Genomic DNA, 27214 nt, shown 5'->3' on the forward strand with positions numbered 1-27214 from the left:
ATCACTGTTTTCGTTCCAATTCCCTCCCCAATTTGAGCCCTAGGCATATGTACCACCCTGCACAATTAAACCACCACAACACCTGGATTACAACTCTGCACTAAACTGGGGGCCATGTGTTCTATTATTCTACATCAAACCCTAACCACGCATATATTCCCTCACATAAATGCACTCCCCCTCAAGAGAGCTTTTGGAAGCCTATGTGCTTTATTTCTTTGTATATGAGTAGCTGTTGCACAAACTAAGATTTCTGTGTGGAGCTTTAGCAGTGGCCCGAAATGCTCAGTTTTCATACAGATCTGCTTTCAGGTATTTATGACAAAAGTAATTCCATGTAAAACATCTGCAGTTCCACAAGATAGCTGTCCTGAGGTCATGTTCTATCTGTGCCTGCAGCCTCCTGCCTGACCATACCAGGTTATGAATTAATTATTAATCTGTATCTTGTGTGCGTGCGTGCATGAAGGGGTGTACGTGTTACCACTCTGATCACAGGAAGTAAACACTCCTGCACTCAGATATTTTAAGTCATCTCAACGTCTGTTACCCACCTCTGTGACAAGTGGGGAGGGTTAATTCCATACAGTTTACAGATTGAACTGTATTTGCAATGAGTATATAAAATTAAATAGGATCTAAATATTTTTTAGACATTTTAGGAATAGAATTATCCTTCAATATTCTATTAACACACTTGTGAGTGCATAGGTCCTGGCTAAGCAACGCAATTTATCTGCATTTCATACTAAGACACCATCATATTTGAAGTATTATTCAAAACACTGAGCAAAAAAGGATGAGTCTAGCTTCAGAGAGCTGACAATTGCAGAAGGCTTTGCTTTTGAAGGAAGCTCTACAGCTTCTGAGAGCACAAGTTAATTCAAAAGAGTGACTTCTGCCAGCAGGGTGCTGTTACAGCTCTCCAAAAGTTGCATGGCAATTCTTTAGTCTTGAGCAGACCACATACATTCTCAACTCTGACTGCTGAGGACGATATAATACTCTTCACAACATCTACAGTCCTAGCAGTTCGGATCACTTCACCCATAAAGTTACAACCCCACCTGAGAGAGACAGCAGGATTGTAAATGACAACATTTATCTTTCCTGCCAAGCTGTTTTACCCCAAATTGTGTTTCCTATATATTTCATACTCTGCCTTCCCCTGACCTTTAAACTTCATCACTTTTTTGTGTTGGGCTTCCATGGGTTTCTTTTTCTCTTTTCATTATTTAAAAAGAGTTCTAAGAGAATGGTTTTAATTATAATCCAAGGAGGAAAATATATGATATTGTTGGAGACCCCCTTGGAGCATTCTCAGGGTGGTTTGCTTATAAATCATATTATTGAGGGCTCAATTGTGCAACCCTTCTGTCTTGTAAGCCCTTACTCACCTGAGTAAGCTCAGGGAGACTTCCCAGTGGGTAAGTGCTCACTGACATGTGCATGCAATCTGGCATTACATGAATATCACCCACACATATTTTGTGGCCCAGTGTATTTCCAGTATTTGCAGTGTGTTAGATACAGTTTAATGGTAAACATCTGCTAAAAGTGATTTATCAACATTATGGTTCAGTTTCTAACATATTTACTCATACAGAGTGGCACCTAACTCCGAGGAGTCCTTTTTAAAGGAGGACTCAGATGCTGGAACGCATCAGAATCTGGCCCTACGAAGCTCAAGTCCGCTGAATACTTTTGTCTTGTCCAAACTATTTACACACACAATTTTAAGCACACGTGTATATGTCCCACACCTCTCTCCTTAGCAAAGGAGCCACTGGAAAAATCAAAAGGAAATGTATTTTTTTGTTTGTGCTCTGAGCAAGTGTCAAGTTTTAAGGAGATATAAGCACTTAATTAGAATTACATGTGTGGATAAGGTTGATTTCTTGATTCTGCCTCAGTCACCAAAACCTTGAAGGATTGGCCCTGCCCAGAAGAAATTATTTCAAAACTTATTACTCATCTAGAGTTCAGCCAACAGTGATTCAGTTTGTCACTTACTGTTTTTAAATCTATCACATGTAGAGGGCTGGGACAGGACTAAGAAACAAACACAGTACTTTGCGAAATACCTTTGCTAAAGTATGCAAAGACATTTTTCTTATGAAAACTAATATAGATGCATGTGCTAACTATGCGTATATATAATGGAGATATATATGCACATACTGATATTTCTGTCCTGTATCTCAGCAGACAAATCAAAAACTTGTTTGCTTCTAACCCTGTCTTGCTTTCAGAGAAACAGCTATTCTCTGTTAGGCTCCATCTCCAGGGACAAATCTGCCTTCTGAATAATTTAAATATTTCTTCTTATACAATTGGCTTTACAAGCAGCTGCTCTCCTGCCCATGGATTTATGGAAACCCCTCCACTTTCATACTGGACATTAACAGAGAAAATTAAATATGGATAAAACCAAGGAGACTAACACTTGTGTCAGCAATCACCCAGAAAGCTCACTGCATGATCAGCTCTAATCTCAGTCTATCTTTCTTTGAGTTTATAGGTTAATGCCTCACACATACCCTTTCCTGTGCTATTATGACTTGATTTCACAGTGTATGATTAACAAAACAAGTCTCTGGAAGTCAGGCAAACACACTTGGTATAGAGAATGCAGTTGATAAGATGCTCTGTAATAACAGACCCATACAGACCCCAACAAAATACAGCAAGATGTGTAAGGAAAAAAATCCTGAAAATTTAACTTTTAGTGGAAGTGACTGCATGTAGAGCCTGCAGCAGTCTCATCCGTCTGACCTTGCTTTGTGAACTACAAATGACCTCACTGAAAAACAACAGAGACCTTTTCTTGCTCTAGGCTGTCTCTTGATTGTATCTCTTCCTTCAGGTTACTGTAACTGCTCTTTTCCAGGGGTTGGGAAGGAGAAAAAAAAAGCAGAGTAGAAACACTTAACTGAAGACCCAAAGGCCCCCCAGGCCTGCTGCTTCCTCAGTTCTACCATCACTCTATTAATAACGGACAACGTTTTCATTAAACGATGCACTTTCCCGCTCCAGGATAGACTTGAGTTTTCTGTACTGATCATTATAAGAGTCCCAGGAGGGCTCCTACAACCACAGAGTCTTCACAACAGAGACAAGAACTATCTGTTCCTACACAAACCATACACCATACTGATCCCAAGAGTGAAAGAGGCCTAATAACCCACAAGTGAAAGAGGTACAGAGCCTAGTTATCAAATTCCATCCTGTAGGATAAAAGCATTCTCCATTCAACCTTCGCATATATAAGGCCTTTGCAGATAAAGGGTTTCTCCCAGCTGCCCCAGAATGGCAGGAAGTGTTTCTCACGTATTGCAATTATCTGTGTTTTAGTTTATTTTAAATTGAAGTAACCTCCCTAATCATATTAAATCTTTTTCAGCTCTGGGTTAGTTGTTGCATTTAGGAAACAGTCTCCTGTTCAATTCAGTTTAATACTTGAAACAGTGACTTTTAAATAGGGGCAAATCGCTGCTTCTTTCTATGGTATTTCTCTCTCCCTTAACCCATGCTATTGATACACATTTAACCCTATGTTATGAAGGCCATTGTGTTGTGCAAGGGGCTGTGCAAACACACATGGTGACACCAATCACTGATCTGAGGACTTTGCTGTCTGAAGAGACACTGCATGGCAACTGCATCAGAAACAGACCTTGTTCAGAATGGGCAATATTCTCAGGCCACCCTCTTCAAAAGGTAAATTAAATACTATTTGCACTTTCAAAGACAATCCAGTATTCTTAATCTTTCTTATAAAAACTGGGTGAAGAAACTGAAAAGAGCAATAATTTAAACATGGAACTAAAGCTATAATGAGCAACTGACTACAGGGAATTCCTCAGTGTTTCCTTGGAGCACTTTAAATAAAAGATAACCAAGAACATTTATTTGTGGAGTATTGCTTTGGCTGGGCTTTGAGCAACCTGGTCTAGTGGAAGGTGTCCCTGCCCATGGAAGGCGTTTTAGAAATAAGATGAGCTTTAAGGTCCCTTCAAACCCAAACCAATCTATGATTCCACTGCAGTACTGAAAACCTGGCTAGGATGTAACTGGATGTGTACAAAAGTTAGTTGAGTTAGCACTGCCTGTGACACTTAAATTCACACCCTAAAAAAAAGTTCAAGAATATAATCCCACTGGGAAAATAATCAAAACTTAACAACTTTGTACTTCCAAAAATTATGACTACTGAAAATGTTCCATTAGCATCTGGGTACAGACTGTCACGCCACTACTGTCGTTAATAGCGCTGCATGGCATGACAAATTCATGGGCGCTGTTGGTCAGGCATGCTGAAATGAAGCTTCACTTTTTGAGTGGTCACCTTGAGACTGTTCCACTACAGTATCAGCTTAAACACTTGTAAGCCCTTGAAAATGATGATGTTCCTTGTTCACTTGCATGTTCCAAGTAATGGAATAAGAATGATCCACACAGCAGCCATAGAGAACTTGCAAACCAGGTGATGCATCAGCAGTAAATAAACCTTCACTCCCTGACAACCATCTTTTATAAAGTTCTAGTCTACAAAATGTACCTACTCTAGATTTTTAAATGTCGGTATGCCTTGGAAATCTATAGAACATAAAACTTCCACCTAAAAATCAATTCTGAGTTACAATTTGATTAGCAGAAAATTGCCATCACATTTGTTTCTACATTTGTCTACCTCATGTCCTTTTCATTCATAGGCTGGCCGATTTAAGCTTTCTTTAAAAACTCCCCAAGAAAGTCTGTGACATTAAAATGTCCTTTGATGCTCTTTCACTAAGCAGTGAATATTAACAGTTATGGTGACCCTGTTCCCTAATGTGTCTCTGTTGGATCAATAGCAGTTAAGTGCCAGTGTTTTACAATTAAAAAGGGGATCATTTTAAATTTAAAAGCTCATAGCTAATTTTCTTCTTGGCACTTAATAACATAATTCATTTTTGAAAAACCACATAGGGAGAGCATATACTTTATTCTTTGTCGGCAGCCTTACTGGGGCTAGTTTTAGTATGCATTGTTGCATTATGTGTAATTTACAGCAATGCCCAGTCAAGAATCCACATGGCAGGAAGTGTCATATTGCTCTTAAATATGAGTCTGATCTACAGGCAAGAAGTAGAGGAAGAACCTCCTGGTTTTATACCTCAGATATGTAACATCTTTCTGTAACGCATTTTGTAGCGACTTGCTTTCGACGTTTTATTTCCATTCCTTGTTAGACAAGGCCTCAGCTCTTTGTAGGCTGAGAGGTTTGTGCTCTGCTAACAGGTAGGCAGATGTTTCTGAAGTATGAACAATCCATGTGCAGAATACACACTGAGTAATAGAACACCGCATTTTCTACCAGCCAAAAAAACCACTCCATCTTCATTAGTTCATCCTATTAATTGTTTATTTGGAGGGTTTTATTTTGCATTTGGGAAACAGAACACTTAATGAGAAGCCTACTGACTCTTCCGAAAGCCCCTGTGGGTATTTTGAGCTGAAGCACTTCCACTATGGAAGTAGTAGCCAAGTGTGTACCTGCACATTGTTTAGGCTTCAACCTTTTAATGCCATTATCCGGCCAATGCCCATGAATAATCTTTATTTAGATTCCATGTCCTTCAGCTGCAAAGTAGTTCATACAAGGCTTATTCGTAAACCAGGACAGTACAAAAGTTAAGAAGAGAGAATGGTGAGGTTTCTGTTGAGCAGAAGCTTTCCTTTCTTCAATGCTTCTGCCCTTAAGGGTCCTAAGAATATTGGAAGTGAGAAGCAGCATGAGACAGAGCTGTCTTCATTCTTCCAAATTCTGCAAAGCCTCTAGAGAGGACTGGGCTACTATTGGGAAGCGGGAGACTTCCATTATAGAGACAGAAGGATGGTTTGCCACCAGGGGATTTTGACTAATACACTTTTAAAAGGTACAGAAAGCTTTTTGTCCAATGATCTTGAATGAAATGAGCTTATTGAACATTAAGAATGGGATATGATCTGTGGCTTTTTCATGTTCGTAAAGCATGTCAAGAGTCCACATTGCAACTCAAAACTCGGGCAATGCAGTTATTCTGTCTGAATTCTGAGACCACAAGCATGGGCACACTAGTATAGGGTAATGAATCTATCAGTACTCAGTTATTAAATTATCCATACTTCTTCTGGAATAGTTGTTGTTCCTTGACCTGGGTTTATTGCCACAACCATACTGGCAGTCCACTGTCTGACTACAGACACAATCCAGTAAAGCAACAGAAAACTTACAGTTTAGTTAAGCTTAAGTGCAGATCCATGGTGGTAGCATAGTTGTGCGAGTATCTGCAAACACACACTGATTATGCTAATTTCCCATTCTGGGCTCAAGACTGCAATGTCTGGTTCTGACTCAAATTATTCCTCGGGGTTCTGAAGGAACTATTGGGGTTGGAAGCCACGTAACCTGACCTAGCAAGAACGTCTCTAATTTGAATATAACAAAAGTCAAGTGCAGCCTCAAATTATCCATAACATCCACATAGAAAAACATTCACATACACTCCTCTAGTTCCCTCCCCAAAAAATTCAGATACACTTCTTAAACAATGCAATACTGGTTTAGAAAATGTTCCCCAAATATCAAAATATTCGGGTCAGTTTAATTATTAATGCCTACACTGTAAACAGTCACTCATTTCCCTGACCCTCTGTAATAGGCACAGTAACAAATGAGGAAAGTTAGAGAGTTACATGCACTTTTCAAGAACTGCAGTTTTAAAATTGGTTCTTGTAGCTGGGATTCTGCAATTCATAAATTCAGGAGTACCTCTACCCCCAACAATACCAACTATTATCAAAGTGGGAACATGGACACAGAACTGAAAAGTTTATGACTACACTAGAATAAATGGTAGCTTCTGAAGCTGAGATCAGTCTCATTTGACACCACAGCAGAGAAGCCTACAGACATAGCTAACTGCATCAACATTGAGGTTTGTATATGATTACAGCTACTGCTGAAACAGTGATAGCAGAGTTAAGGAGGTGCTGGAGAATCACTACCTGATTGTTTTAGTAACTCTGTGAAGAAACCTACTCTTCCCTGGTCCCCTTTTCCCCTGAATAATAATACATGAACTCTAAAAGATATTTACGGAAAACAGGACTTCTGGCCCCCAGCTGACACTGACGTTAGCAGACAAATCAGCTATCCTCATTTACAGGTAGAGACTAGCTGGGGCTTTTAACGTAAAAGCCCATATTCATCCTGAATTAAATAAATTCTCTTAACAAATCACTGCTGTGCATTAGTAAAAAAAATAACTGGAGCCAGTGAGCTGCTGCAGTGTGATAAAGGCACATCAACCAGAGGAAATGTCTGGGTTAATGCAAGCTGGCTCCCCTGGGGACACTCTCACCCAAATGGTCATCTCTGTAACCCAAGTCATCAAGGGGACGAGGAGGCTGGAAATGGCAGTAGATCGGGTTCTAACAAAGCGTGCTGGTCTAACACGCCACCGTACAACACAATTAACTGCTTACACCAGGCATTGCCTTGTTTCTGCCACGTTACACTTCTCACATTTCATGTAATAGTGTTTGCAAAGTGCTCCCAGTTTTCAATTAGTCAGCCTTGCCCTCCCCATTACATTCATCTGTGCCAATCTGACTCCTGCAGACTACTCAGAAGTCTCACAGACACAAACTCTCACAGCATGCGTTTCAAAGACACTGGTGGCAGCCTTACTTTTTTATTTTCTTTTTAAAAGCCGGTCATTAGATATAATTTATTCTATATGCTTCTGAGGAATCAAATCAGGGATACGACTTCCCTTTGCTTCCGTGCCCTAGGTGTACAAGAAATTCATGGCAAAATAAGCAGTAACAACTGCATCAGCAAAATAACCTTTCTGCGAGTGTCCTTCTACCTATTGATTTGCTGATGTCCATCACAAAATCTCCAACCACTGCTACATAAGTCTGCTTCTCTTTGAAGCAGACTTATGTAATTGCACACAAATAAACAAAATCAAAGACCCAGGAGTTTCACCTCCCCTCTCTCCACCCTACAATGAACACCACAATTGCATCTGCCTTGCTTGTGTAATTATCCTTTTACATCCTTTCCTACCTATGTGAAATGTAGGCCTTTTAGGCTAGGGGAAACAAGATGGAGCATTCTATAGGCTTGGTTTTCATTAGGTACTAAGTACTTACAAGTACCTGCAACACTGTCATGTCATTTTCTAGGACTGCATTACTATGCTTATGATCCAGATCCTGTATTGGCACTTGAAACAGACTCATATGTGATTTCAAACTCTCTAGAAATTACAGAAGGTTCAGATTTAAAGTCTGTTCCCCGACAAGACTTACAGTTTACGTGAAAAACAGACACTAAAAGAAGCAAGCTGAAGGCTCAACAGGTCAGAGCATTGGCTTGTAAATATCAGGCAATCAAAAATCCTTAAGCAGGTTTGCATTTGGTACCCCAGTTTAAAACAACTTTGAGAAGGAGCCAAACCAGTCTCATGTAAGGATTTGATTTTTACATCTCAACTCAGAAACCTCCCAGGATACGAACACCCCAGACTGTGGAACAAGAAATACTCCATCACACTAAAACAGACGTAAATGTGGTTCATGTTCTCAGCTTTCAGAGCTGGATGAGAAACTGAGCTAAAATTACCTCCTAAACCCCAACTTATTACAAGAAATTGGTTACTTCCAGTTGCCTGATACAGAAAACAAAGACATGAGAATGTGTTTTTCTTGCCTTTTTCTTCCAAGTACTTCTGATAAAACATTAGATGAAACAGAGTGAGAATTACCATTTCTAAATTTTTCATGGCATAAAAGTATGAGTTGGGAATAAAGATTAAAACCATATTTTCATATATCTGACTGTCTTTATAGTAGTGATTGAAAGGTAGCATCTAATCAGTGATATTCAGCATGGCACAGGATCCTTTCTGGCAGCCCAAGAAATAAAAGACTTAGGGAAGCAAAACCAGGAGGAGTTTAGATTGGGTATTCACTACTGGAAAACCTGTGATTAAAGCCAGTCGGCCTTAGCTTGGAAAAGCAATGAGCTGAAGCTGACTGTACTCAGATAAGAGTCTGAACCAGGATTGGAAATGACTCCTTACACACTGGCATTTGACCAGTCATTTGGGCGTGTTGACAGTAAACCTCTTCTCATGGTATTTCCACCATCCGGAATTTGCCCACATAGGTCTAAGACCCTGGGTATGATCAAGCTATACATAGAAATAGCCCTTCTTAAGAACTGCAAACAAAAGTATCAGTTGGAGCAGTCTGACTTCTACTCTTTCTAACATTCTTATGTCTGGAGAAAGAATAATATTTTTGAACCTATATGTTTTCAAAACACTCAAGAAGGTCCAAGATCATAACCAGGCTGCAGATCTGATCTGCAGGCCAGAAGTCCCCTACTGACTATGTATGGATTTGGATCAGGGCCACAGAAATAGCTGCTTTCAGTTCACATTAGAAGACAATTGCCATTTGCAGGCAATGTGTGAAAATTCAGGGGACTTTACTGCACCGAATCCGGTAAAGTTTTACTCTGTATTAAGTAATTGTGAAGTTTGAAGCTAAGCTCCAAAATTATAATTAAAAATCAGTAAATTCCATATGGCTCCCAGGTGTTCCTCAGTCTGGCCCATTTCCCCTTTCCCTTTGACCAAAAAAAGGAATAAAAGGGATCTAGAGTTATAGATGGAGATAGCTTTCACTCTGCCACCATCCCGATATTCTTGTATCCTGTGCTGCAGGCAAAGGCTGGAGCTTCCTGCACACTATGAGCCCAAGTCTGCTTTCCCATTATACAGTGTTTACAGATGTTGTCAGGATTTGCTTCAGGCAGGTAAAGAAAAGGAGTGAACTTCTTGGCTTTCCCATATTCATTTACCATTCAACCCCAAGATGTCTACATTCCTCAACAGGCCTGAGGTCAGTCAGGATCTTGTATCAGATCTTGCTAGGTTATTTTGGCTTTCATTCAGGTAATCTAACCACACACAGTGTTCAAGTAAACCCAAAACTTAAAGGCACTATCTTAGAAGTCACTTCCAGTATTTCTCTTTTATTTATAATGTTGTAAAATGTTTTAGCACACAAACAATTTTAATACCTTTCTCAACTTATTCATTTATCCTGACAGAAGGAAAGCACAATAAGATTTAAATTGATTATTTAAAGATATTTTCCAATTACAAACCAAAATGGATTGCGTCATGTAACATCACAGAAAAAAAACACTGTACTTTCTCAGGGATTTTTTTCCTACTTTTTTACCTTAGAAATGCAATTCTCCAGCCTCTACTTGAAGGCCTGCTGGCACTTTCACTGCTATAGGTAAAACTGTTTTAAGCAGGTTAAAAAAAAAAAATCACTCCATACCACAGAAAAGATAACCAAATCTTACCTGTGGTTTCAGGGTAAGGTACATCTACTTCCCCATGTAAAGGTAACAGTTGCAAGATGCATCAGTTCCAAAGCCTAACAGTTTTCCAAACACCCACAGACATTGCATCAAAAAATCAAGGACAAAAAAAATGCAGAACTCTCGTGTCAGTGAAAAGAGAACACAATTTGCGTACTGAAGACCACTTTGGGACAAAGGAAAACGACTAAGAAACTGTACAAGACTCAATTTCCTGGAATACCTGTATTCATCTTTAGTGGGGAAAATGGTGCACTCCTCTGCCCAGGGAATCTTGGTACTTAGGCCCAACCATTATTGAGCCCTATTTAGTCTTGGCATTCACTGTTCTCTTCCTCCCTCTGTGCGTTCTCTGGGTAGTGCTGCATTTTCTCACTTTGCACTCTTAAACTACTATTTAACACAGTGCCCATTCAGACACTGAAACTTTTAAAATACATGTATATAGGTGACAGTTGTCTGCAGAGAAGTCCATTTTCTTCTTTTGGTCCTTTATGATAGATACGAAGCCACACAATTCCCTAAATATGGATATTTGCCATGGCAACAACTGCAGCACAGTTTTGCAGAAGTCACCCCTTAAGTGGCTTAATGGATATGGTATTTATTCCCTTTCTGAAGATTTAGCTTCAGTGACACATTAATACAAACGTAAATGGAGCAAATATTTGTGTGCTTCTTGGGAATAACAAAGGCACGTTTATCTGATACACACAGAAAAGACATTTTTGAACCTCATTAATACATGAGTAGAAGTCAATGGAGGAAAATGGATCTTGTTAACTGGCTTCTTGGATACCAATAAGCATCTCATTTGCCTTAAACATATCAACCTAGCAACACTATTTATTCAATATAGAATAATCAGTGACATTAGAGAGTCCCAGCATTGCACAGAGGAATGATTAATCTATTATTCATTCCACAATAAAGACTCTGAGGGATTTACCATATGCAAAGTGATATTCTAGAAAAGAAGGTGGTATTTTTTCACCTGACCTGTATGGGAACACCTGTCCTGTGGGATGAAATTCACTGACTAACACTGAGAGTTTTGGTTGTGATTCTCTGGTTTGGGTTGTTTCTCTTTGTTTTGGAGTTGTTTTTTTTGGAGGTACCCTTCCTTCCTGTCATGCAGGCACATAACTTTCTATAGACTCTATCACTTTTATGCCTTATGAAGAGAGATGGAACTGTGTTGATTTGAGAAACAGAAGCACCTCCCTGCTAGCCAGTGTCTACCTTGACAAGATGGTTAGTGTTGCCATAAGGATATATGCACATACACACGTTTGTGCAGATTTGTATGTATAGGAATACTTCAGAAAAGTAACTAGAAACCTACAAGAGATGTCTCTGTAACTATCAGAGACCTGCTCTGATAATTCTTACATTGCACCCCAGAACCAAAAACCTTTGAGGACATTTTCCCTGCACACTTCAGCATGAGCAAGCATCAGCCTACTAACTTTTAACTCACCACAGCCAACTACCTCCATGAAGGTCAGTAAAGAAACAGACCACACACCTGCTTTGGATAGTTTAGATGCAGCCATTAATTTTTTTCATCAACTGTTTAATAATTATTAAGAATCATTCTGCTTACTCTGCAGTAACAGCAGTGCCTGAGTTACAACACACCAGTAATCTAGCCCTACACATGAACAGATGCACAGCTGTGTGTTTAATTGGTGTCAAGATGGCACCTGAAAAGCGGTTATTTGTATATAGATTTAAATAACAGGACAGGTGACTTGCAAGAGCTACATGGGCATTTGGGTGGACAGCTTGGGATTCTGCTTTTTCAAAGATGAAAACTTTCTAAGTATTTTTTTTCCAGGAAGTTTCTTCAAGAAGCTAAAAGGCTACTACAATCAAGGAGAACTTTTGTCTAAGTAAGCACTAAGTAAAAATTATAGAACTGGGATTTAGATCATGAAGCTGTCTAAAAGGCAACTTGTTATTTGATTTTGAAATGTAATTGAAAATAAGAATAATGAAGATAACTCCAATTACTCTGGAATGGCCTTCTGCTCCTTACAGGGTGTGCAGTGATTAACTAGACTTTTATAGCCCTTCATTTTTTTTCCTCCCCAGTGATGGAAGATTTACCCACGAATCCTTGTATAAGAATAATTTGTTTTGGCAAAGATATTTATAATAGAGTGAAGGGAGCATGCTAACCTCCCCCTCACCCACTCAGCTGATCAGCTTTTCTGTGGGCTGCCATCAGAGGCCAAAAGAGAAACTTGTGGAGGAGGATTCTCCATGCCAGTTTTGAACAGCCTAGTGCAGCACACAGTAAAGATCACCACAGCTTTACCACTCTGGCTAGCATGAAATTAACCTTAGGGTCTACACCACAAGTATACTGGCCTCAGTACATCTGTAAATACAAATGAACCGAGTGTTTAAGAAAAGCAAGCTGCACTTCCAGGAGCCTCTGGGGAATACCCCCACCCTACATTGTTGGACTCTGAATAGGCAGAGCTTATTGGTACATTTCATTTCCTCTCACTATTAGTTTTGGAGAGTAACACAGTCCTACTGACATCTATGAGTTATCTGTTGTCTTGAAATATACTAGAAATATACTAGACTAAAAGCAATGCTAGCTTCTTTCCTCTGGATCTCTGTAACATCTTACCACTTGTCACCATATGCATCTTGATTGAGCCCCAGAGATGTGAAAAAATACTTTTTGATGACTGAACTAAGGGTGCTGTTTTACGCCACAGTTTAAGTTAAGCAAAACTCTAAGATACGCAAGGCATAAAGAAAGGAAGAACAAGGCCTTTAATTGAATTCACGATCCATTTCAATTGCTAAAACCCTAAAACAGAAGAGCAGTTTTGCTTTCTGCTAACATAATCCACCTCCATCCATGTTACTTCTCATGAGTCACACAAACACATACCCTCAGTGGATGAGATGCAAGCAAACACCAAGGAGCAAGTGGCTAAATTAGTCTCTCCTTTTAGACCCTGCATTTGACAATGAAAATAGTGAATATTGAGAAAGGATTAATTCCACCCACAATTCATTGTTAAATCTAAGAAAGGAAACTTCTTCACTCGGAAATTCCAGGTTTTATGCCAACTCGCTACATTTGTTCCTCTGCTGCTGTCAGTAAGTGCATTCACTTTTGACCTTTCTAACACAGCATTTCAGAAACTGTTTGCTGCTTCTCAGCCCACAGCAGAGTAATTCAATCTGTTCAGCTATTGTTCCTGTAAGACACAGCATTTTTGTGCTACTGTCCTCTCAATTAGCTTGTAACATGTGCAAGTGAAACAACAGGGGCAATTGAGAGGCAGAAGCATGTACTCTATGATCAGCAATCCAGGTCCTCAAAGCTTTAAGGTATAGTCCCTACAGAACAAGGAAGAGAACCAGTGCTGGAACCAGCCCCCTTAGGAGCATGACTTCTCTGTTATTTCCTTCTGGATGGCTGATGGCAACAACACTTCAGCACTGGCATGTGCCTTTCTGTTGCCTGGAGGAGCTCTCACAACCTGCAGCACCACAGCTCGGCAGCCCTCACCCCACTGCCCAACTCACACCCCATTGCCCTACATGTGAACACAGCTCCTCCCAACTGCTTCTTCCCCTCCCACCTCCTGAAGTCTGGAATCTCCCAGTTCCCAAGACCCTGTAACTGCCTCCCCACCCACCCCGCTCCCTGCAGCGGCTGTATTCCCTGGTGCTGGACACACACCAGCATCATACCTGAAACATGCCACGTGGAAAACCCCACCACCTAAGTCAACCTCCACGGCTCAAAATGGCTCCTCCACGAGGCGGCTGAGTGCAGCAGGGCGGGACATAAACCCTTGCACTGGTCATGTGATGACACTGAAGCTCCCTGATTGGCTGAGCTGCCTGCCATGGCGGAGTTACCTCATGGTGTGGAAGGTGGATGAGGGGTTGGGCACGTACCTCAGCTCACCCTGAGCTCCAGAAATGAGTGTGAAACACTCACCTGGCTCCTGCAGGTGCAGCAAATATTCAGTGCAGCCCTCCTGTACGATGTTGATAGCTGGGGGCGGCAGAAGAAAAGTCCCTCAGAGAAGCCAGTACTGCTGTGGCAGCTGCTGGTGGCAATGGGGGGAGCCTGGATGTCATGGGGGGTCTCCATGAGTGAGACACAGCCTATATCTCATTGTTCCCACGATCAATAGAGATGTAATTACTACTGTTGCTATTTGGCATAGGTAAAAAGGGATTTTGTGCCGGTTCTTCCACTGAGGATGCAGGTCTGCGAAACTACTCCCTTTATCCTTCTTTACATATTTATTACAACTCTTTAGACTGATCCATGCAAACTAAATGAAAGCAACCAATAGAAAAGAGGCCGGCTTGTGCCAGCAATCCCCAGACTGTCAAGCGATCACTGAAGATTGGACAGGTCCTGATGAAATAAATGTTGGCTGCTGACTCTTCCAATTTTGCAACACTCCTCTGTGTCACTGGAGCAGCCTTGTCCAAGATTGAGATATTTGCAAACTGTCATCTTTCATAAATATCTGCCTTGAGTGACACTTTGCCCCCCTCCATTTCCCTTTGAAATGTACCTAGCTGGCACGGAGCCTGCGGGATTTCATTGCTTGTGATAGGTGATTAGCAAAGAGATGATTTCCTCCTCCCTCCCCCTCCTCCCCTCTGCCAAAGGGCTGAGTGACAGGTCCAAAAGGCGAAAGGCAGACTGGGGAAGCAAATCTGCCAGAGGCAGAAGTGATGACACTCCGAAAACACTTCATTCATCTTGCCAAATTACAGGCTGGGCTGGGGACTGATGGGGACTGGAGGAGAAGGAGGAGAGGGGATAATCTTTTGAGCTTGCTTCGCATGCTCTCTGCTCAAAAACATTGCAAAGCAGCTCCTGAAGCTTGAAGGACGCACCCCAAACCCCTCCAATTTCTGCTCTGTAATGCTAGCGAGTGAGCTGCTACCTGGCTCGTGTTAGTCGCTGTTTGACAAAGCGTATTAACTGTCTTAGTCATGGATGTCAGATCCCTTAAGCTCTCACAGGCTTCCTGCCTAGACGTCAATAATTGGGGCTGAGAGGGAATTTCAAAAAGCAAAATTAAGCATTAATGTCTAGCCCTTCCAGACAGCAGAGCCGGTGCTAACTGCACAGTGTGACTTCCTCTAATTTATTTGGTAGCGAACAGCGCAGAGGGCAAGCAGCTATTTGTGGCTGAGAAGTTACCTGTGTCTGTCTTGGGAAGGCTCCAGCCCTTGGGAGGGTACGTGGGGAATTAACACAGGTGTGAGCCAGTGATTGTGCTGGTTTTCTGTGAGCTGTGATGTCTTCTCAACAGCAGCAAAAATTAATTGTCTGCTTGGACAAAGTTCTGCACAGAGCTTTTTTTGTCAGAAAGAATACCCGTTTGGCAACATGAAATCCATTCGACTATTTGTTTCTTTTTCTTCTTTTTCCCCTCAAAACATTATCTAGAGAATGGCATGATGGGGGGGGGGGTAATTTAAGCTTTTTTTTTTCCATTTCTTGGTTTGAAGTGGGCCTCTGTCTAAAATGTAATTACAGTATTCGTAATTTACTTTTAATGGTTTAACACTGAAATGTTTCAGACTTATATTAACTACTTCAACCCGAAGTATTTTGTCTGAATTCTCAACATGCCCCAAGTCTATACTACTTAGATTTTCAGAGTTGACAATTCTTATTAATAGTGAGATTAGCAATGAAGGAAATGAACTGTTTTTCTCCTACCTTTTTCCTTGGTTGATGTAAGTGTTGGTATCATTGAATCTTAAATTCGCTCTTACAAGTGAAGTCAGTTATTTCAGCTGGTGCAATTGGAAGTGTCTCTCTTCTGTCATCTTGAAGTACTTCAAGAGACACACAAACCACTCCTGAAGAATGGGAGAGATTGATTTTATTTTTGATAATGCATTTTTAGTGACATTTCAAAGGGAGCAGACCAGATTCTTGTCTCTCCTATGCTTGTCTAAGGCCTAATGTGCACTCAAATACAGGCTTAATGCCAATGTAAAAAAATTATTTGAGTTTTGTTGTATCAGGAATTAAAATTCACATAAATGGTCACGTCACGTGTCATTTTTACTTGTGTAAATGAAGTCTTGGCCAGCCTTCTGTAGTATCATTTCCTGATGGTATCTCTCAGGATATACTGAAAATGGAGACTACAGCATAATAAAGTCAATCCCTAATGACAAAAATGGACTACTTGTCTGGGACAGAGTCAAATGTCTACTCTAGACAGAAGAAATATAATATAAAGGATATGTTGTAGCCATCCAGGTTTTAAACAGTATTTCTACTGTGCTAAGTTCTATTCAGCAAAAGTAATTCTGAAGAACTTAAAAATATTCTAACAGTTAAATTCAAACATAATATGGTTCTCTTCATCTTTTGAACACTCAAGATGTGCAAAATTGGGACTCAAAATCTGCATGCTCCCAAATGCTAGGTGCCTTGTACCCAAAACAGCAAATACTCAACACTGTCAGCTGCAAAAGAAATTTCAGGACAACAAAATGATTAGATTTTTTTCCTTGCTATATGAGCTTTTTCTTCTAAATTGGAAGTGCTGGAAAATGACCATCATTTGGTGTTGGAACTGGGGAGAAGCATCAAACGTGAAAATAAAGCACAGGAAGGATCAAAGTCAGCCAACCCTTTCTGGTAGATTTTAGTACTAAAAAGTGTGGAAAAAAAATAAAATCCGATGCCATTTATTTTGAAAAGTTATGTTCCATCATCACTCAGCAATTTGCAACTTCAAACAGCTAACTGAGTATCACATACAGCGTGAGGTAGGCTAGCATAACAACGTTATTATCCCTCCCCCTCACTTCAGGCTGCGAAACCTGGTAAGAGAAATTAAAATGAGCTTCTCAAGGACAAACACTGAGTTTGTGATAGAACAGAGATTAAAACTTGGAGGTCTTTTGTTTCCCCCCAACAGCGTTAACTACTCACTATTTTGTACGTGTTTGCATACACCCAGATGTGTAGCCACACACATTCACAACTGAAAAAAAAACAGAGGGAGAGAGGATACCAATAGGCACACCTGAATGTCAGCACACGGAGACATAACATAGTTCTCCATTTACAGAGGAGTTCATGTGAAGTTGAAGCACCTCCATCCATAATTGCAACTAAAAGTAAAAACCCTTCTCAGCAGCCCCTTTAGCTTAATTATTTTCCCCTGCAAAATCAGACTAAAAAAGGAGCAAAGGAATTCCTCACCCACGGTCATTTTGTGTGTTGGGGGCTTTCTCTTGGGAGTAGGAGCTCTGATATATATCTCTGAGAACAGTTCAGGTGTCTGGTGCCTGCCAGCAGAAGAGCAGGTGTTGTTGCTCTCACCTTCAAGACGTCTCCCTGGAGCTGTGGATACACTCCCAATCTGTAGAGAGAAACAGGATTCATGCAGGTGTTCAAGATTCTCCAGTGGTCATCTCCAAGGGTCTCTTAGTTGTACTTCAGATGGCTCTGCATTAAGCTGGCAGGGTGTTTATGGATTTTAGTAGATGAAGCCATTTAATTTCTGGAGATAGAGGAGAAAGTGATAAATGCTACATATGTGAGCAGGAGACATAGCATAACCCAGCTGTGCACCCACAAACACATGCGCTGTACACATGACAAGTTAATTGTGCATTAATCAGGATATAATCTCATACTGCTAATGCAAGTCATGATGTAATTTTACCTTTACTACTTATACAACTGTGGCCATTATTATCATGTAGTAAATTGTATCACTTCAGACTGATGAATGACAGTAGTTAATGTATCTCAACCTAATTTGTCTATTTCACATGGTGATGTAGCTTTACTCTGATTTGGTTTTCACCTCGGGAAACTGCTATATACTTGTCTTTATGTCTTCACTGGACTTTTTCAGAACACTTACAACAGAAGAAAAAATAATTCGGTGTTTGCTTTTATTAAAGAAAAAAAAAGGGGTAAGATTTTACCAGACACACGGATTTGCTTTTGTATGGATACTAATTCCTTTCCGTTGAACCAAGCTCTGATATACTTGAAGAAATGGATGTACTTCAAGCAACAATAACCAAAAATGCTGACTTGGAACTTAACACATATTTGGCCTTCTCTCATGTTTGATGCAAGAATAAATAATAGCACATCCACGGCACTCCCACAACATGTACACAGGCCCACTTGTTAAGTCGTAAACAATATAGCTGTGGCTAAAAAGAAAAATGTGTGTGCCAGAATAACAAAATCACACTTTTGAAGCTCATCTGTTTATATGCACAGCTGTGTGTCTGAGCCTCGCGCCTTAAAGCTTTTTAAAGTTCTGGATGGTGTGGGGTGTTTTTTTCTTAGAACACTTTTCTTGTGATAAATATGAAAATGCAAAGAGGGAACATAGATCTAGAATGAGTTATTTTTCTAATGTTTTCCATTAAGCAGCAGCTGCTGTTACCAAGCTGTCATCTTTGTTGCTAGGGAGATTTCATGCACATGCCAGAATGGGACTGGTTGGTTCCGTGTGTCCACCCAACTGCTTGGAAAGCCATTGTGTTGGTGAACTCCTGGATGTTGGGCTGAGCAAACTCCTTCCTCCGACTTCAGTGGGAAATGGGATGCAGAGTCTTGTCTTCTTCCTCCCCCTGAAGTGAAAAAGACGAAATGTTCCATTCTGACATTTTCAACATGTAAAACATCCTGATTTTTCATTTCTGAAATACACTTTAAATTTCACATGCAGTTTTCCACCTTCTTCTCAAAGCAAACAACACACAACCTAAGTAAGATTTAAAATACTTCAGGCAGTGCCAACCAATGTATTCTTATTTTGGCTCAACTAGATAACCAAAGCCAATAATCAACTGTCTGCACAATGCTGATCAGAGACTGCAGTGGAACCTCTCCTGCCTCTAAATATTGTGCAAGTGTTAAAGAGCTTTGCTGGCCTATACAGACTACAGAGAAACAAGGGCCTAATTTCTTTCTAATATTAAAAAATATTAGAGTGGAGCACTGTGAGTTGCCTTTCAAAGTGCAACATTTTTCCAGTCTAAAAGGACTCCAAGAGAGGGAGAGATACCTTTTTCCTTGGTTAGCACACTGTGGTCAATGTATGGTCTCTGAGTGGATAATGACAGCAGTAAGAAAGATAAAATATTCACAATTCTGTAATATACTGGTGAGAAATCAGTTTACTAGTTCACAAATGCCAACAGGTCAGATCAAATTTCTCATGTGGCATAAAGATCATAAATGCAGTTCCCAGGGCTACCTCAACTTTAATAAAATGAAGTCATCCATGTGTTGCTTTGTATTAATATTGCAACTAGGTTTAAGCATATATAAGCCATGATTTTTTCATCAAGTGTTAAATCAAATTGAATCACAGGTTTTTATGAGTGATAAAATGATAATAGACCAGATCTGGTCAGCTAAGATAATAACTTGATTCAGTACTTTGGATGTAAGTGTTTAAGGTTTCCACAATAAAACTGTAATGTTATACCCTAAAGTGTGTTAATAACATTAAGTGATGTAACAGCGAAAGCGAACTGACAGAATGTAATACCCACAGGGCCATCATAATAGAAATAATTTATAATGTAACAGCAATAAAATCTTTAATGTTATCTCAATCCAGTCCTGTCCCCATGTCTGGGGTTTCAGATTACACGTGATTTTTTTTTCTATGCATTTAAGTGTTAACTTAAAATAATTAAGAAAATGGTTTTCAAAGTGGAAGAGCCTTTCGAAGTTGCTGACCTGATCATGATATTATTAACTCTTTCCTTTCTACAAATTCCCATATGGCTGATAGCTCCTAGAAAAGGAGGTAAATCTTTTTTGCTTCCAATAGACCATTTTTTCCCCTTAAAAGCAATTTACAGCAATCAAGGAATATGTAGGACTAGCATACTATATGAAAAAAGTATCTCATTCTCACTATTCTCACACCTAAATACAAAGACAAAATATGTTGTGAAAGATTTTGAACAAATACCTAGTAAATGATCTCGCCATAAACACATAATGTGCATGTGTGGGGCTATCTGCCAGAGGAAGTGGAAGGCGATAATGTGTCTTCTTCCACCCTTATCATGGCAAACCAAAACATGACACAGAAGAGCCTGCTTAGATACTAGAAAACATCCTCACTGGCAAAGTGCTGGGGCATGTTCACTGGAGGGCCCATGGGATCTTCTGCACTCAAGATCTTCAAGAATAGAAATGATCAAACACCTAAAAGGTGTGAACATAATGTAGTTTATCTAACCTCTTCACAGAAGGCTGGATCAGAGAATCTCATATATATATATGACATAAAATCACTCCCTGTGTGCCTTACAGCATAAATATCTTCCCTGAAATCTCAATATAGAATAATGTTTAGTATCTCTTCAGACAACCATCTTCAGGAGGTAAAGAGCTCTTTTCCTCTTTATTCTCTTCAAAACATTTGAGAAGTACCAACTGGACAGACATGTACACAGATATTGCAAAATGCATGTTGAAATGTACCTTTGAGAAGTAAACTGAAAACAATCTGTATCACTTAAAACAGGATTTATTGGAGTCAAGGGAAGGTATAGTTTTATCCCTTCTTCCTAGCCAAAGTGCCTTCTAAGAACATTGCCTGTTTAAGGCAAACATACTGAGGGCTTTCTGTAACGTATGCCATGCCTCAGAGGAGCCAAAGCAGAATAAATTCAGCACCTGAATTCTCTTGCAAACTCGTCCAACCTAGGACTAATAACCTGTGTCTTTAGAAAATACTTTAGCATCAGACATACAAGATAGTTACTGTGCAATTAAGAAAAAGCCTCTGACTCTCAGGTTCTCTCTGGATCCACCAGGGAATGCAGAAAAACATAACTGGAACTGAACAAAGAAGCAGTTTATCATCTTGAAATATGCCAGGTTAATCGTCCCTTTAAAAGCAAATGTATTAGGAAAACATTAGATCCTTAGCCCTCTGTGACATAATTACACAGGCTTCTGATTAAACAGAGGCACTCATTAAGTAAAACATTTTATTTTAGTTTCTTGTTGGTTGCTGGTATTATTGGGCTTCCTGCCCAATTCCAGCCAGGCTACCATATGAACAGTGAAAACAGCCAACATTGTTAATACAGAAACAACAACAACACTTGGCACTTCCATCATTCCCTTGATCTCAACATCTTAAAGCAATTTACAGATATTACTTGGTTGCACCATGTGACAAAATTGTCGAGCAGGTAAGATTGATCACCCTTATTTTACAGATGGATAAAGCAGGGCACAAAGGTATTCAATTGGCTTTCCCTGGCTGAAAGAAGGTTAGGGGTAAGATCCAGAAGTCCTGAAGAGAAATCACTTGGAATTACTGATTCAACAATGACTTAACTTTTTTCCTCCCCCCTTAATTGCTGTTGTCCTTTATTAGTTCTCTGAAGCAGAGGACTTGTGCTGTGAAAAATCAAGCAGGGATGCAAACTGTACTGAGAAGGCAAATTCAAACCTACTATTTGTAGTTTAAGAAAGCCTGGTTCAATTTTTATCCAAATAGATTTGTGATGGTTTATATATAACAGTAAGGACCTCATTTTGGCCAGCTAAGACATAAAGTTTGCGATGGGGGATAAAGATGTAAGTGGTAGAGGGGGGGAGGATGTTGTAGTCCCTAATTCACCAAATCTGGCTAATCAAACACATGTAGAGAGGCTTCTTTGCAGAACTTCCAGCAATGAGAATGAAAGGAGAACATCTTAACATGGGGTCTAGGAATACATCTATGAATGTGCAATCTCTGAGTTGCCAATAGCACTTGCTCTCAGAAGCCCTCCCCTTCTCAGCCATCTTTGCAAAGACATTCTGCACCCAGTGGCTGTGAAGGAGGCTCTGGCAGACACGAATCTGTGTATGGATTTATGTGGCCAAACTTACAAAATAAGGCTCTCATCTACAGCTGTATATATGTATCTTCAGCCTGAGACACAGCTTTTGTCTTGCATCTAAACACATCTTGTATGTTGAAAGCTGAGGTGAGCTCACATTTGCTGCTCATGGTATTGCTTCAGGAGACAAATTTTGCAGAATCTAGTTTCACTTCACACAGAGAAAGTTTCATCCCTAAGCTTAGTTTTTCTCAAAGGTGTGCTGGAGAGTAAGGAGACTCACTGGCCATTTGCCAGATTTCTGCCATAGCAAAGTAATTCTTTTTGTCTTTAGCATAAAAGAGAGATTTTTGACATCAAAGAGCCTGAAGTGTTAAACAAATCTTAGGCACTGAAGTTTGGAAACAAAATCTCATGGAGTGCATATAAATACCACCTGTATCCAGATTCCATCCACGTAGATTGTAATGGACACTGCTGTAAGTTATCTGCTACTGCTGCCCACCAACACCCCCTGATTTGTAAGCTCAGGTGCCCCTTCCCGCCTACAAAAATAAAAACATAACACCTACATGGAAACCTAATGGAGTCAGTATTAGAACAAGCTTTTAGGTCTAGGTGCATGTATTACAAGAGCAAGAGAGGTGGAAACCTGCTTGTCACTTATTCAGCTGGATATGAATGACTGACTTCAAAAGAACCTCAGGAGTAAAAGATTAAAGGGAAGATGACCATGAACTCTCCTTTCCCGAAGGAAGTTCAAAGCTTCCCGATTTAGGTTCTTATCGCACTATAAAGAGGGGAGCAAGGAAGATAAAAATTTAAAAATAAATGATCTTTAAGAAATTATCCTCATCTGAGTGTCCTCCAATATGTCTGGTCCTCTAAGTGTTACGTGAATTGTAACTAGATCCTAGGGAGACAGTTGCAACCTGGTTATCAGTGGCAGTAAATGGAAGATAATAGCCCCACTAGAGAGTTATGAAATGGCTTGTCTTTGAGCTGCCAAAGTGTTTAGGCTCTCTTTTATTATATTCACAGCAGTAATCCGATATGTCCTGACTTCTGTCATCTGTATGTAATGCTTATCAACTCTGCCAGTGATTCACCCCCTTGTCAGGGACAATTATTCCTCAAAGTGCTGAGGTTATGACTGAAGCAATATTATGACTGGAAAGGAAATATGAAAGGTGCAGCACATCACAGCAAGCAATCTTGAAGCTGACGTCAAAGTGAAGGAGAACATTGTTGATAAAAAAATAAGACATAACGGGAGCACTGCACTGTTGCTCCCATAGCAGTCCTGGACATTGCTAAGGTCATACATACATATGACTATGGTAATGGAAGATTTTCCCATTATTTGATTGGAGCTACATTGTCATACTTCCCTGGTTAGGTGTCCGTCTCCATTTCCATTATAAGTCCTCATTTAAAGCCATTTAAAACTATACAGGGAGGATGTGTCCTGTCCCTCTGAATTTGCAGACAGGAGTTCAGCCCAGGAAATTCATTTTCCTCCAGAGGAACATGAAATGAAAAGCATAATCTAAGGGACAAAGGGTCCAATTTGCAGTTGTCGAGTTGCCTGAAATTACAGTAACACCTGTGGTGAAGTTCTGATCCAAGCATGTTCAGACCAACCTGCTTCATCACTCTCTTAGATGCCTCAGGCAAAACTGAAATAAGTTCTCTCACTTCTTGTATTGCTTATGGATTCATTAATTTGTGGAAACGGAATAGATAATCTTGGGCTTGTGGCTAGGGAGAGCAAGAAGGCACCAGGGAAGCTAATGTTAGCATCCTACCATGACAACAGTGCTGCAGAGCAGAAGGGAACCTGTGAACCGGGGTAGGGCCTCAGGGCACCAGAAGCTCAAGGTTATTGGGAGAGGGTAAAAGGCTGTAGTATTTCTTTGTCTCCTTTAGTAGCAAGTGGAAATGGTGGCTTGGGAAGCTTTGCCATTGGCAATGAGAAAAAGCAGCTGGTCAGTAAACATAATGGTGGATTCAGGGAGGCTAAAGAGGGTGCCAGATGGTCCCAGGGGCAGTCCAGCTGACCAACAGCAGCACCTATGCCCTGCATGCATATGTGGCATCAATCCAGTATGGGTTGTTAGGTGTCGGTCAGCACATAATTCACTCGACCCAAGGTTTCAGCCTACAGAGTAGCAGAAGTGGAGGAAAACAATGACTCTCAGTGGTATTTTGATAGTTCTGGGCTCTAAAAGTAAGGCACACTCTGTACGTCAATTGCAAACAAGTAGTTGAGCAATGCCATTTCCCAGCTTAGAGGGTCACGCTAGTCCAAGGGCCTAGTGCAAGGGTCCAATGTGAAGGCAACACAAGTTGGGTATGAATACAGAAAAGGAAGGAAATAGTCAGGGTTGCAAAAAACTATGTTACAAATCAGGTGGCTAATCAGAAAGTGGAGTCACTTACGCATATGGTTCTCTGGCCGCAGAGATGAATGCAAACCATGTCTTTCTGTAATGCCTGGTGCTGTTATTGGACTGGTCTTCCTGTCCACAGTGGACATGCACCAACATGGGTCTCAAGGGTCATTAGCAGCAGGGTCAGCTGTGCTTCCACTGGGAGGGTAACAGAGCCTCCTAAAGCAATGAGGAGAGAGAATGAATCACTGCGCCTTGTCTAATATATTGCAGTAATGTAATATAACAGCAATAACCCCCAGAGTACCATCTGGTGAACTTGTGACTAAACACAGCTTGTTTTGCTCAAGGCACACAAGCAGTGGACAAGGATATATTTTATTCCATTGCTTCACCCTGCCCAAGCAGAAGTGGTAACCAAGCTATTTCTGGGAACTTCAGATCGTCTACAAATCAGAGCTGAGAGCAGTTATTTCTCCCCTATGAAGCATGTAGGTAGCTCACTCTGCAGGAGAGCACTCAGAGGCGTAAACTCCTGAGTCTCAGTTATGGCCACCAAAGTAGACAGAGATCTGATCTCAGCTATTCAGCACGCAATTCTCATGCTGCAAAATTCCCTGTTAAATTCCTGTGTGTAGGTGGGTATTTCAGGTGGTATTTCCCAGGGATGCAGGAGGCCTGACTCTCCCATGAAGAATATTGGTGACTAGTTGCTCTGACCTTGGTCAGAGTTAATCCTGCAGGAATGAAAAGGTTCAGATTTCAGTACTCACTGCAAGAAAAGAGAAAGGAGGAGGAGTAGCCCCCTACTAACATAAAGACATGACCAGTGGCTCTGCCATCAGTTACAGCGTTGCTTGCATTTGGCATTATATTATGAAAATATCCATTCAGAGTGGAAAATAAGATCAAAGACAACATTTCAGTAGTGATGACTTTAGCTCCACTTCACTCTGCTCCCTCTCCTCTTCCTGTCCCTCGCATTTCAAGGCTCTTGCTCTATTCATCCGCTCTATGCCACCGCAGGTTTATAACATCACATCATCAGCAGCACTAATAACCCGTGATTCTTTTCCCCTATTGTGTTTGTTAGAGTCAGTAATCTGGGCACTACAGTAGCGCAGCACTGAAAAGCTACAGTGTGTTCCTATAGCAACCAGCTAATCCGCAGGTGGAAGGTGATTGGGCACCTTTTGCACCGGAACAATAATTTGAAAGATCTTTTTCAGTGTGCTGTTCTGCGGCATGAGTTCATTGTATTGCAACCCACCACGAATCATTATAAGCTGTCATGAAAATGCAGCCATGGCTGCACAAATCAGAGCAAAGAGAGACAACGTCTTCCAGCAACAAGCCCTTGAAAGATTTCATGGCAGGTTAAGAGGCCGAATTGCGTATAGCGGGATGTATTGTATAGGATAAAACAAAAGGTTTGTATAATAAGCCGATGCTGACAGTCTCCGAGTTGGGGAATCCCAGGGAAGGGTAAGAGTGTGCATGAATATGAGTTTTCCTGAGCTGTGGAAGGAAAACAGCCATAACAACAGAAAGTACTGGGCAGAGCTCCCACATACAACTCTTCCAAAACCAATTACTCCCACCTGGCTATTCCCATTTCTCCTAAACCATCTCCTGTTACAGAAGAGAATTTAATATTCTCTAATTGAAACCTCTAATTTAAGGCATTTGCTTGCTATTCTCAAAGTCTGAAATCCCGGCCTGGACTTTCACAGCGTGATTAGAGAAGTCTCAAATTTTTAGATGCTCAAACAAAGAAACCTTCAAGAAATACAAAACACCCTTCTTCTGGAAGTCAGGCTTCTTCACCTTTCTAACCTTAGTAAGTACTCTGAACTGGAGGCAGGGAGTGATCTTTCCAAGCAAACCATCTTAATCCATGGGTAACTGCAGCATAGACAATGAAAGAACAAACATCTTGATATCAACGTCAAGCAACAAACCTTGTCATTTGCAGGCTATGTCTAATTTCTGCACGTTTTTCTTTGAAAACACGGGACTGGAAATACTAGATATAAACAGAAACCTCTTTAAAGCTGAGCTGCAGAAGCACAAGCATTTCCCATACAGCCACTGCAGTGGAGAGCAGAGTATAAACAATGCAATACGCAGTGTCATAGGATGGGCAAAAAAAAAAGAGATATGTAAAAATTCCAACACAAAGAGAGAAATAACACAAGTGCTTCTTTAATCACATTGTAGAAGGAATGTCTGGACTTGATAAAAATGTCCAAAACTCTCATTGCATAAATCAGCTCTTTCAAGATTTGGTGGGATGATGGAGGAGACACCTTAAAAAGAAAGGGCAAACAGAAGTTCAGTTACTCAGTTACAACTTCTGAGATAGCAGTGTAAAAAGCTTCCCTGCATTTACGGGCCAAAGATTACAACCTGGGATGCTTCCATCTTAAACAAATTTCCTAACTAGGAGACAATGAAGTCAGTGTCTCATTTGCAGCTGAAGAGTTTTATAAGGCAATGTTTCCACTCA

The 27214-nt window shown here is 40.5% G+C and overlaps 1 long non-coding RNA gene across 1 annotated transcript in view; it reads right to left on the reverse strand.

Moving 5' to 3' along the window:
* The window catches only part of LOC136018623 (uncharacterized), a 91304-nt gene extending 77061 nt beyond the window's left edge, over nt 1-14243 (reverse strand). Inside the window, exon 1 of the long non-coding RNA XR_010614508.1 lies at nt 14168-14243. This is a non-coding gene — a long non-coding RNA (uncharacterized LOC136018623). The remainder of the gene's footprint in view (nt 1-14167) is intronic.
* Nucleotides 14244-27214: the final 12971 nt, after the last annotated feature.

The sequence above is a fragment of the Lathamus discolor genome, chromosome 8, assembly GCF_037157495.1.
Source record: "Lathamus discolor isolate bLatDis1 chromosome 8, bLatDis1.hap1, whole genome shotgun sequence".
Lineage (NCBI taxonomy): Eukaryota > Metazoa > Chordata > Aves > Psittaciformes > Psittacidae > Lathamus > Lathamus discolor.